Genomic DNA, 14,206 nt, shown 5'->3' on the forward strand with positions numbered 1-14,206 from the left:
ATGAGAGTTCCAGTTGGGGGATTCACTCTTGTCAAAAAAGGGAATGCCACCTATGAGTGAACGATCTAGAAAAAAAACCCTATTAATGACTTGCATAAGGTATGATCCCCTTTTTATGATTATATGATTGGACAAATCTAAGAGAGCATCCTTTTGTAGTAAAAGAGTTAACCAGTTTTTCCCCCAATGGGATGGTTTCAAAAAAGAAACAGGATAATTATTTGGAAAAGGCAATAACTCTTTTCAAAGAAACAACACGACTTCGATACAAAGAGACGTTAGTACCTTTTCTATCTACACAACTAGTGTCTCATAAGATGGAGGATAGTGATGATGCTCACTTGGAAATCATTCTTATAAGACATAACAGTCTCCTTCTCTCTCCTCCCCCCAAGTACAACCATCCCCTTCTCTTATTTTTAAGTTTGTGGGTTTTATTATTGGGGGCTACCCTTAACTTATACACTTATTTAGACTTTCAAAGAAAATCCCATCCCTTGCACTTACGTGGTACGAAATTTTCCCATGCATGGTTGATCCCCTAGGGTGGTCCACAAGGAAGAGATCAACATGATTTTGCAGCAATGTCATGAAGAAAGTGGTCATAAGGGTACAGGATGTTCATTATTGGTGCAAAAATTTCCATTAGTGCCAATCATTAGGTGAACGAAGATTGAAGGTAGAGGCACAAGGTGCTATTATAGCACATGATTCTTTTGAAAGTGTGGATTGGATGCAATAGGTTCTTTCCACGTTCATCAAATAGTAAGAAATATATAAATTTTTTCCATTGTTTTCATTGATGATCGTATCAGGTGGGCTAAGGTGGTGAAAGAGGTGATTATATTTTTTGTCATTTTTTTGTGCCATAGGTTCTTGTTTGAAATAGAGGACCAGATTTCCAAACCAAAATGATGAACATTAGTAGAGGGAAATCTTACAAATGTTGATTTTTGCGTATCTCCAACACAACAAATTCCACCATGTCATCTCGAGTCTCTTCGCATACCCTTTCAAGTCAACATGAAAAATTTTGCATCCAAACATGGAACTTTTCAATTATACCATAAGAAAAACTTTTCATACTTGTGTTCATACTCTTAAGCACAAGTTTGCCAAACTTCCCATAATGTACCCTCTTTTTAAAATTTCTAGGTCATTGAAGGCATGGTTGGGGCTGAAGGCATGAGGGAGACACATCATTGAGAATTCAGCTTTAGCACACTATAGAAAATTTGGCGATGATGAAATTTTCTTTGAAAATGTCCCCCAACTTTTGGATGCTACACAAGAGAGCTAGGGTAAAAGCCCCTTTGGATGGGTGTCCATGATCAATTGTTGATCCTAGAGCCACAAATTTTCACTTCAATTTGGTAATGGAATTTAAGTGATTGAATTAGAATCTAATAGTTTGTGCATAAGGATTTGACAGTTTTTTCAAGTCATGAGAAGATATTGAAAGGTTACCACCTCCAAATCAATTTTGGATATTCAGAGATAAGTCATCAACATTTTTTGGTTAATAGGACACTAAAGTGCCTTAGACATAAAGCTATCTTGGTACCGACCTACTGGTTATATGAGTTTGGAAAAGATAGCTTGGAAAAGGACTTACACCATTTTTATATGAGTCTTCTTTGGCAAAGTGTTGGGCAAGCTATTACACATGCCTCACACACATGAGAAACCATGGTTACTCTTATTGCCCCTTTTTATTGTATGGCATGGAATCTTGGTTCAACCAATCTTAGTCCCGAGGAACATGGCGAAAGTGCGCTTTTGTGGTTAGACCGAACTACCGTATCCTCATTTCTTGTGAGGATTCACCTAAATTTGTCAATATATCATGAAAGTTTGTGATAGTCAAGTGTGTCCAAATTCAACCATGTAAAGCTTTTTAACTGAGAAGAGTCTCATTGTGGTAGCTCATGTATTGCCGCTTTCATTTCTCTTGGAATCAGAGCCAACCTCTTGAACAAAAGGCCACCATCTTCAACAGCCCCCACCCAACAATCTATAGGCTGTAGTACAACAAAGTCGATGAATGGCTTTCAATAGCCCACCAAATATTAAAGCCATGTGTGTTTAACTTTTTTGTTTAAGTGAAGAAATAGTAGCAAAAACTATCATTAGCATGCTCTTACTATGATCAAGCATCAAATGTAAAATTAGCTCAACTTGGCAAGCTCCACAAACCAAGAATTGTGTGTTTTCTTTCTAACCAATTAATTGGGATCATTAGATTTGAATCAATTTGTCTATTTTTGGAAACAATCAAGTGTCAGCACAACATCTCAATGGTCGAATTCAATGCCTTTGGTGAGCTAGTAAGGATTTCTAAATTTTTAGTTCATCAAAAAATTATCAATAAGCAAGCATCTTCAAGAAGCAATCAGAAACTCCCCACAGGCCCTTTATATTTGGATCCATATCATGTTTCCTTTTAAAATATATGGTGCACCATAGCAATTTTTTTCTCCACATGTTTCATTGTAAAATTCAATTTGTTAAAGAAAATAGAGGAAAAACCTATTGTTGAAGTTGAAAAGTTGAAATGACCCCAAATGCCAAGTCATAAGGGGCCTTTTGAGAATATAGAGCAATTGAAGGGTCCCTATACTAAAGGACCCTTTCCAATCTAGAAAGTGGTAGCAAGATCACCTACATTTTAAAGGGTGTTCTAGATAATGTATATCATGTAATGAAATGCTATGAAATGATAAATGTTTTATGGAACATCCCTTTTTATCTTCTTAGAATCTTTACTTAGTAGCATTGATATCATGTGGCAATTGCCATGGTATGAGATAACGCACAGGGTGTTCCATTGTTGCTATGATAGCAGTACATCCAGGTTGGCCCAACAGAATATTGCATGAGATAAGACACATGGTGTTCCATTGTTCCTATGATAGGAGTACATCCAGGTTGGCCCAACAAAAATTTGCAAACTTCTTGTTTTGCCATGGCAGCATGATGCAATGTCCAAGTTGGCACTACGAGTGCTATGGTGGGAGTGTGCCCAATTTGGCTCAATGAGCTACTTGCCGAGCGAAATGAAATGCTTGAGATGGCAAGGGTTTTTAACTAATGTATATATAGATCTGTCATAATTGCGAAGTAGAATTTTCTAAGAGAAACCTATTTTGAGAGTGTCTTGTAGGAAAAATGATATAACTCCTTTTTTTTCAAAAGTTTTTTTCAATAAAGGTTGTTGAAACAAACAACTTCTAACAATTTGACATGTTCTAATGGTGAGAGCTTGGGGTTTTCAAAATTGGTTGGGCCTACTGGTTAGAATAAAGTTGTCTACAAGCAAATGGTAAACATTCCTATGTTGGTATAAGTCACATCTTCCATCATAAAAAGAGAACAAAATGGACAATGGGAGAGAATGTGTGGTGTACCGTCAATTGTATGAGGTATGTGCAAGATTATACCCATTTTTTGTTGTTTGTGTAGACCTCAATTGCCCAAAAATAAGTATTTTATGCAAATAGTACAATATATTAGCATAGTTCAACACATGTTTCAGAGCCAAGAATCAATGTCCATAGAAAACACAGCCAAGAATACATTGGAAAGTCTTGATTAGTTCTTTGTGTGTGTAAATGTTGTCTTGTTCTTGCCTCCTATCAGTGTGATCCTATAAAGACTTAAATGTAAGATCAATATCATGTAAGCCATCTTGCACATCAATTAGGAACATTTTGCAAGATCATGGGGTCATTTGATGGATATACATAAAATGAAGTATGGTCATGTTCAATAAGCCAAACTTTAGTGGTTGAATTTTAGTAGATTTTTCATAGAAACGATGTTGTTCTATTGCAATATTGAGATACATTTAAATCAAATATACTAAACATTATATGAAGTTTTTGCTTATGATTTTCATTTATCTAGGCCTACAATTCTTGGTACATGCTGATCATATCAAAAAAATTGATTAAGCAACACAAGCTCATCTATCATGCACCCGGATTCCGATGAATTCCATCTTAAGGTCTACATTTATCATGGCTATGGTTTTATGTTTTTGTGTCATTTAATTATTTCTCTCAGCATCATGTTATATGCACATACATTAAGAACTCCAAATTAGCAAATGTTTATGTCATCTTGATTCCTATTTTTGAATAAGTAGCAACAAATATTTTAGACAATGTCAACAGATTTGTAGTAGATCAAAGAATTATGGTCTCACTTAGTACTGAAGTATCTAAAATTAATACATTTGATCTTTGCACTTACTGTGTGTTTGATTTTCTCAAGAAAATGTTTGTATGGAAGTTTGTGCAAGGTTTTGCTTTCAAGTTCGTCTCATCATTCAAGTTCGCCAAAATACTAGAGTTTTGAGCTTATTGAGCTTATAGTATGTAAACATATATGCCAAATATATTCGTTTCTTTGCATAGGTTGTTAGCTTTTAATGTTTTTGTTTTGTTTTAATGCTTTTTTCCCTTAAAGCGATTCTATATATATTGTGCTTGCATTTTGACTTTGGCATATGGTCATAGTTTTATTTTGGTTTACTTTAAAAAACAAGTCCATTACTTGATTTCTCCTATGTATTTCCCTTTGGCACAAGGTCATGATTTTTTATTATAAAGAATTACGCAGAACTTCGAAATTACAACACCCACACTTAACCCCCATAGGTGGAGGCAACCCGACTCTTAAGGTGAGTCTTTTCAACTCTTATGGTGAGTTTACCCCCTTGGTAGCTCGTACAACATGTAGCTCTTAGGGGTTGTTGCTCTAGTCCATATGATGGGTTGTGTTGGGTGAGCTTGGTTATGGAGGGTGTAGGCGACAAGAAGCCATGGCGAAGGCATGCAAAGAGAGAGAGAGAGAGAGAGAGAGAGAGAGAGAGAGAGAGAGAGAGCTTCGATACCAAGAAACAAAAAAAGCATGCTATATATTCTATATAAAAACCTTACATATAAGAGGCCTTGCCATGCAAACTTCTAAAACGAGTTGGAGTACATGTGCATGCTCTAAGAGCTAATTTCCATGGGTAGATAACCAACTAAGGCTTGCAACCTAACAATCCCTCCCTTAAGCTCGAACTACATACATCACTTTCATGATACCTCGATTTTTTGGTGTACTCATCAACTGTGAGTTTTAAGTTCTCTCACAACCAAGGATTTTGGTTGGTGCTATGATAGTGAACCCCCCTTAAGCATAGATAGAGTGTAGTTCAAAAATTAGCTATTAGCAAATGGAGTTTTTGGTTCACTACCAAACCTTGAGTTTAAGGTGTATTCGGTAACCACACAAGAACTGTAATAAAAATAGGACTTGAACAAAAACTGGTAGTTTGGGAGGTCTTACCACTCATGTGTTGTAGTGTCTATAGCCCGTACAATTTATTTTGACTAGGAAAAACATAAAAAGAGATGATCTATAAAACATCACTATCAACAGAAAATATTTGAGTTTCGGTGTCTCCGTCACTCACATGAATCTGATTTTTACACTTTTGAAAGCATCTATTTAAAGGATGATTTGTCTTACCACAATGACCACAAGGATTTTTCTTGAAATAGTCCTTTATCTGGTGATTGTTACGTCCACAAATGGCTCAAGATTTGCTACCAATGGATGGTCGAGATGAAGCTGAGGTAGAAGCACAATTAGTGATTGTATGTGCACTAGGAGTATCAAAAGAACTGATGGGAGATATTGCAGGGGAGATTGTATATGCACTAGGAATAATGGGAGAATTGTTATGGGATACCCTTTTTTCTTCTTCCTGCAATGAATTGATGATACCATCCAAGGAGGGCAGCGGATCTTTCTCTTTATAACAGTAACAATCTGATGGAATTTGTTAAGAAAACTCTTTAACAAAACAGCTATGAGATCTTCTTCTGGCACTGGGGTTTCAACATAAACAAGTTGAGTTTTAATGCTCTTCAGTCGATTAGCTAAAGATGTAATGTTTTCATCGGCACGCATAGCAAGAGAGTAAAACTCCATCTTTAGACTCATCACTGAATACTTAGCTTTAGCACCAAAAACCTTCTCTAGCTGTATATCCAGGCAGCACTAGAAGATTGCACATCGTCCAAGTAATAAATAAAGTCATCTTTGAGAGAAGTCAAAATAATACCTAATGCTTGCTCGTCCTTGCATTGTTTCTCGGTAGATAGCGCTCTCGTAACTACAACGGATGTGCCACCTTCGTCGGTTGATAAGGGTTTCATGACACTCCACAGGTTCTTCCACATCAAATAAACCTTTACTTTAAATTGCCAGGAGTGGAAGCCCGTTCCATTGAATTTATCCACATTGGATGCCATGCCCGATATGCTTTGTAGATTAAAGAGGGGTTTTTTAATCATTGCAGACAAAAAGATTCTAATAGATTCCTTTTGATATGCTATCAAAATTTACCCAATGATAGCTCGTAGTCGAGCCTTGCCGCGGCTACAACAATTCTTATCTCTGCTGCAACCACCCTTTTCATATGCTTTGGTGAAGGTAAGAAATGACCATCAACGTTGGTTGTTGTAAGACAATGTTTCAAAATGCTGCAAAATTGCGAACTTCAATCACCTGTGTATAATTGCCTTGTAATGCCTTGTAAAGCATTTTGAAACGCCTATTGCAAAACTTCCTATGAAGGTCCCAACAGAGCATTTTGAGATTCCGTTAATGAAAATATAGTGTGCTTTTTTGTTTCTTGGTGTTGAAGCTCTCTCTCTCTCTCTCTCTCTCTCTCTCTCTCTCCCTCTCTCTCTCTCTCTCTCTCTCTCTCTCTCTCGTTCTCTGCACGCCTTCCACTTGGCTTCTTGTCGCCTACACCCTCCACAACCAAGCTCACCCAACACTTGTATCAGAGAGTCAGGCTCTCATGCGGGTCCGCTGTTGCATTTCAATATGTTGACGAGTTTGGCAGCAGACCCTAGACGGACTCGCGTTTTGATAGGCGTTGCAGGTAAAGCATCTCAAGATGCGGGTGGCAGTTTCTACAGGCACTTGCGGGCATCTCAAGACACAGCAAAAATTGGAAGATGCTATGGGCAGGACTGCGTGCATCTCAAGACGCTACCATCTGTGGTAGTGCATTGCTTGCCTAGGGCTTGAAACCTAACAGGTTGGTCATTGTCATAATTGCTAGGTGTGTCATTGAGAATATATATTAGATATGTTTCATCATTTTTGGGACATGTTTATATTCCTTGGGTAGGTGTATTGGTGTTGGAAATGGTTGTGCACTTTGTTTCCAAATTGTGACATTGGCACTTTGGTGACGCTTTGACACGCTCGTATCATTTTAATTATGTTTATTGTTATGCCAAATTCTTGAGAAAGTATATTGCATGCTCTTTGCTACTTCTACTTTGCTACATGATAATATCCTTGGTTGGATGTAATAAAACACATAATAGAGCTACTTATCACTTTCATGCTTGACACATGGTCGTACTACTCAACTAGGCATGTCATGAAATCAAACTCGTTGTGGTTTGTACGATGCTTTCTCTTTGTGATAGCCTCGAGTAAGGTGGTCATTTTATCTTGGTGGTTTGTTAAGTAATCAATAAAGAAAGGATGTGTAAAGAATATTGTTGTTCCTAGACTTTTCTTATCCTTGTTATTTATAAAACATGGAGCCTTTTTTGGTGGATGTTTATAATCATGGTTGTCCATGGTGCAATTTTCACTTAATTCCTTTTTCTCTATTTTTTGAGAGGCTTGTGAGTCATTAGTTTTGGAGCCAATAATAGTCTTTCATTGCATTTTGTGTTCTCCCAATTGAATAGATTACAAGAAATTAACATGATAGTATATTTTGTAATATGCAAAGATCTATTCACAAGTTAAGCAACTTTTTGAAGGCATTGACATGGAAAATCTCCATCATTAGTTTACTAATGTGAAGACATTATTAAAGTTACAAGGATAAGATTCTTTGCACAATCATGGGTTGTAGAGAGCTATGATTTATCATATTGTTTTTATGAAAATAAAAAAGAAAACCTATTTTTTCATAGAATTTTCACAAAATGATATGAATTCGAATCTTCTTTAAGTTTATCTACATGTGGTCATTCTAGAGAAGGTAGCTTGTCCATAACATGTTGCAAAGCGGTCCTCGGCAAACCAACTCCATAAATTCAATAAGTTGTATAATTTCATAAGGGCCTTTATGGATGACATAGGAAGCTATAGTTCCCAATCTAAGAATTGTATAGGTTAGAACAATGTTTATATTGGTTGGAAGAAGGAGGAGGACAACTCAACCAAAATAAATGTAAGCTTGCTCAATCTCAAGGTCATTTATTTGGGACATTGAAACATTGTAACAAAATGACATTGAAACATATCCAAAAAAAAGTGAACACTCTTTTGTTGATGGAGCTGCCTTTGACATATCAAGCCTTGTGTCGGTTGTGCACAAGGTATGATGTTGGTCAAGGTTCTTATAGATGTTATGCTGGTATGTGCATCCACTATATAAATTGAGTCAAAAGTTGCATGGATTCAAATCGTATAATGAGTCACAAGAAGCCTTTGACAAGATTAATCAATTACCTATGGTCAGTCCACTCAACAAAGAGGATGATTTCTTTGTATCACTTATGGTGGGCACTTTGGCTATTTGTGCAATTCTTCTTCAAAAGCAGGGTAAGAGTTACAAGGCAATATATTTTGGTGGCAAGGTCAAGAACAAAGGGGAGTTGACCTTTACTAAAGCAGAGCAATGGATAATGACATTGGAGTTTGCATGCAAGAAGTTTAAAGTGTATTTGATTGCTTGCAATATTTTTGTGCTAACATCTAGCAATTGTTGCCTGAGGTTGTATTACATTTGAAGCCAATGACAAGGATTATGAAGTGGGTATTGGAGTTACATTAGTATGAGTTTGATTTTAAGGTGAATCATACTAGAAGGTCTAGCTTGGAAGATGTGTTGATGAAAAGTTGTGGAGTTTTTCACGACATTTAAAGGTGGTGTGTGAAGATTTTCTTGAAGAACAGGATGTTGTAGATGCTTTTGTTTTGCAATTTGATAGAGCTTAGAGGAGAGTTGTGAAGAAATAAAGCAATGGAGTTGTGATACATGATCCACGAGGTAAGGTTCTCCTCAATGAAGAAGAGTACTTTTTTTGCACTTGTGGTCAAGTAGTGTATAGAATATGGTCTCACAAAGATTATTGTTATCAAGTCTGCTTTGCTAGTCATCAAGTAGTATTGGGAAAATGGTAGATAAAGAAATATTCACTTAAGCATTGGCTTTATTTGATTAAAATGTTGATTAGGCACTTTGAAGTCCTTCACCTCAAGGATGTGAAGAGAGAATTCAACCATATGGTACATGCTCTTCCTAGTTACAAGTACATGTGGTTGGTTTATATGTGCCTTAGAATCCGTATGTACATAGGGAAACTTTGGGAGATAGTTTTTGAGTATAAGTCAATGTCACGAGGACATGTCTGAGTTGTAGAAGGGAAGAATTGTACAGCAAGCTTGTAAGTTTACTATGGTTGATGAATCTCTTATGGTATATGGATGAGATGGCATATTGCAATGAGTTTTCCACTTGGGGGATTCACTCTATTCAAAAAAGGGAATGCCACCTTCTGAGTGAACAATCTTGAAAAAAAACCCTATTAATGACTTGCATAAGGTATGACCCCCTTTTTATGATTATATGATTTTCAATTTGAAAAAGGATTATATCCTTGACTTATTATATACTATTTGGACTCATGTGACTTTGCATAACGAGACAAATCTAAGAGAGCATCCTTTTGCAGTAAAAGAATTAACCAGTTTTTTCCCCAATGGGATGGTTTCAAAAAAGAAACAAGATAATAATTTGGAAATCATGTACTAGGCATAACTCTTTTCAAAGAACCAACACGACTTCGATACAAAGAGACGTTAGTACCTTTTCTATCTACACAACTACTGTCTCATAAGATGGAGGATAGTGATGATGCTCACTTGGAAATCATTCTTATAAGACATAACAGTTTCCTTCTCTCCCCTCCTCCCAAGTAAACCACCCCCTTCTCTTATTTTTAAGTTTATGGGTTTTATTATTGGGGGACTACCCTTAACTTATACACTTATTTAGACTTTAAAAAAAAACCCCATCCCTTGCAATTACGTGGTACAAATTTTCCCATGCATGGTTGATCCCCTAGGGTGGTCCACAAGGAAGAGATCAACATGATTTTGCAGCAATGTCATGAAGAAAGTGGTCATAAAGCCTTAAAGGTAAAGGTATATTAGGAGCGGGTTTTTGGTGGCCCTCACTTGTACATGATGTTCATTGTTGGTGCAAAACTTTCCATGATTGCCAATCATTAGGTGAATGAGGATTGAATGTAGAGTCACAAGGTGCTATCATAGCACATGATTCTTTTGAAAGTGTGGATTGGATGCAATAGGTTCTTTTCCACTTTCATCAACCAATAAGAAATATATAATCTTTTCCATTGATTATCTTACTGGGTGGGCTAAGGTGATGAAAGAGGTGATTATATTTTTGTCATTTTTTTGTGCCATAGGTTCTTGTTTGAAATAGAGAACTAGATTTCCAAACCAAAATGATGAACATTAGTAGAGGGAAAGCTTACAAATGTTGATTTTTGCGTAGCACCAATACAACAAATTCCACCATGTCATCTCGAGTCTCTTCCCATACCCTTTCAAGTCAACATGAAAAATTTAGCATCCAAACACGGAAATTTTCAATTATACCATAAAATAAAACTTCTTCACACTTGTCTTCATACTCTTGGTATGCACAAGTTTTCCAAACTTCCCATAATGTACCCTCTTTTTAAAACTTCTAGGTCTAGCATGGTTGGGGCTAAAAGCATGAGGCAGACACAACATTGAGAATTAGCTTTATTTGGCGCTTACCTTGTTTGTGCGGCTTGCTACTATTGGCAGTGTGAGTTTTTTGCACATTTTAAGTGTATCTATGTTCACTTTTCTCAGCACGCTTATTTGCCTTACATAACGTAATTTTTATGGTGCGCTAAGGACAATTTCATACACGGTCACTTGGAGATTGGATTTGCAATGGGCTTGGCAAGAGCTCTCAAGGTCTTTTGGTAACCGAGTTTCTTTGTGGAGGGTTTTCATTGATGGCATGAACCCTGAGGGGAAGATGTCTGGTGGTCTAGGGTGGCTCAGAGGGGGGTCAACTGATTCCCTTGGTCAAGGAATTGACTTTTTCTTCACAACAAAGGGGAGGAAAAGGGCACCTGAATCTTATGCAAACATTGCCGAATCCGGAGAAGGCTATGAAGCCCTCTTCCTTTGGTGTGTGTATGTTGTCAAAGGAAATCTTGCACGGGGCGATAAGATCAATCCAGAATAAAGTGAAAGACGAATATGTGATGCAAGCATAGTTCAGTCCAGAAACAACATTACAGAGCCTAATGACATGCTGCATCCACTCGGTTGTGTTTTAGTTTATGGGACATCGTATGTCTTCCCATGTCTTGTGGGAGTGGGCAACAGCTGCAAAAAACAATAAAAATGCGATCTACCAATTGGACAACGGTTGGGAAAGGCTTCTATGTGGCAGGGTGTGACTCCGAATAGACTGTTCAAGATCTTGTTATGAAAGGAGGTACCTAGGGTGCTTCTCAATTTGCTTATGCTATGCCTTGGACGCCTGAATTTTGTCCAAGCAAAGAGTTTATGGATTTTTGCCCGGTGTGGGCTACACTCAAGGGATACCCCTTTGGCTTTAGGGCTATGTTGACTCTATACCCACCATGTTGGGTAGGGTATTGTTCATTCCAAACTTCAATGGGTAAGACCGGGCTTGGACATAAAGATATGTATTCTAGGGAATATGAGTAAACCCATTTTCAAATATCTAGATTTGAATATGGTCAGTTATGGAACCTTCCAGTAAGAGTTGGCGTTTGCCTCATTTTTGAATGTTTGCTGCAAATGCTAGGGACTGTTCGAGGGGGAAATGACCCGTAGCCAGAGGATCAAGACAACTTGGAGGAGGATCAATAGAGAGATCGTACCCCAAGCAGAGGCATCCAAAACTAAAGTAAAGACCGATGGACAATATGCGACTTGCAAAGTGATGGGCTACCCATCAGCGGAGTTGCAAGAGAAACCTGTAAGACCCTATAGTTAGGGGAGTGAAGAAACTATCAGCCCGCTGACTGATGAATGCAAGATAAAGCAGAGCTACTTGATAATCCCATTGTAGAGGCTTGAATCCCCATTGATTTTGGTCAGCTTGAGGAAAATGCTAAGAATGCCTAAACATAAAGCTTGGTATTGTCAGCTATATTGTGAAAATTTGGGGCATACAACAATCACTATTAGTATGCTTAAATGGAAGCAGATGAAATGGTGACTCTAGGTAGCTTTCTTTTCTCTCGGCAGTATGTTTTTGGTGCATTGGTTTGGTGGTCAAGGCGTGTGTTGTGGTAGGGATATCTCCTTGGTGGCAACCTCAAGCCAGTTTTGGTTCCCTCTTGCTTTTGATGGTCATAGGGTGGCACCCTTTGCTAGCCATTGCAATTGGTTGTTGTTGTGGGTAAGATGTCTTTTGGGTTTTGTATGTTGAAGGATGCCATGGCTTGGGTGGAGCATGGCTATAATTGTAACCTTTTTGGTTTCTTAATGAAACAATCTCCACTCTTTATTGTGAGTTTGGCCAAAAACAAAAAGATAAGGTTCAAGATGAAAATATGGGAGTATGTGTTGCTCCCCTTCCTGAGCAAGGTGAGAGTGATCAATTCATTTATTCTACCCTACATAGCATTCACTAGTCCACTGCAATTGCCTCATGATTGAGAATCTCTTGTCCCTTGTTAATCTTCCTACTCTTTGCCTTGGCCCACAAAAGAGTATCAACATATGTGTATATGGACCCTCCAACTCAACCTTCTCATAAACTCTTAGATGTAGACAAGGCATTAAGTTGTCCAACTTGAAATATTCTCCATTTTCCATTTAGATAGCCATTACTAATTACATCCAATGTGCTTCAATTTTAAAAAAAAACACTGAAAAATTGTCACTCACATCTTGATTTAACAATTTACGCTTTGCATCCGTATCGCTCGTGAAACTTTTTCCCTAAACTCTTGTAGAAAGTGCATTCAAATAGCATGCCATGTTTGTGAATGTGCCACATGCAACCCATCAAGGGGAAGCTAGCTTCTTTATCCACATCACCAATGGGACTATGTGAAGCTTGGCATCATTAGTTTTCATGTGCAACAACAACATTTATAATTGAAACTTGATAGATCCTCTCTCCATGGGTCTATGCAAGAAATATACAATTTAAACTTTCCATCAACATAACAATTTCAATATACATCAAAGTGTTGAAGCAATAGCGTAGGGGAGGGAATGATCACACCTGGTCTAGCATGAAGTTTAAGCCATGAGCCACCCAGAGGTACCTAGCACGACTACAACTACCTCTGAATGTGTGTGAGTGAAAGTTTAGTCATTAAATAACCAAGTGAAGGTTGAATTACATATGTACACGACATCTACGGGAGAGAGAGAGAGAGAGAGAGAGAGAGAGAGAGAGAGAGAGAGAGAGTAGATGAGGGTGAAGTAGAGTGCACATATAGACATGAGGAAACACAAAAGAGAATCTTGCAATGCCCCAACTACATGAAACAAGCAGGGCATCTAGATTTTGCCTAAAGGCTAGCCCAACTTTGTGGAATATTATGCCACACTTTTCTCGTGCTTTATCTTGGTCAACGTTTATCCCGTCACCATCCAATTTTAGGAATTATGCCACACTTTTCTCGTGCTTTATCTTGGTCAACGTTTATCCCTTCACCATCCAAATTTAGGAATTTTACTCAAAAAAGGAATCTTGCAACTAATGCAGTCATAGGTGAACTAAACCTTACGAGCATGTTGTGGCGTAATCATGACGACCGTTGTACCACTCTTTCTCTAATATTATGCCACACTTTTCTCGTGCTTTATCTTGGTCAACGTTTATCCCTTCACCATCCAATTTTAGGAATTTTACTCAAAAAAGGAATCTTGCAACTAATGCAGTCATAGGTGAACTAAACCTTACGAGCATGTTGTGGCGTAATCATGACAACCGTTGTACCACCCTTACATATTTATGGTCCCTCTTTTCATAAAAAATAATTTTTGTAGAAACTTGTTTTAATTTCGTTTCCTCGTGGTAAGTTTGTTATGCACATGTACA

At 37.6% G+C, this 14,206-nt stretch overlaps 1 pseudogene; it reads right to left on the reverse strand.

Moving 5' to 3' along the window:
- Positions 1–6,250: 6,250 nt before the first annotated feature.
- LOC147457385 (uncharacterized) lies at positions 6,251–13,914 on the reverse strand (annotated as a pseudogene).
- Positions 13,915–14,206: the final 292 nt, after the last annotated feature.

This window comes from Adiantum capillus-veneris, chromosome 5 (genome assembly GCF_014529385.1).
Source record: "Adiantum capillus-veneris isolate H3 chromosome 5, ASM1452938v2, whole genome shotgun sequence".
Lineage (NCBI taxonomy): Eukaryota > Viridiplantae > Streptophyta > Polypodiopsida > Polypodiales > Pteridaceae > Adiantum > Adiantum capillus-veneris.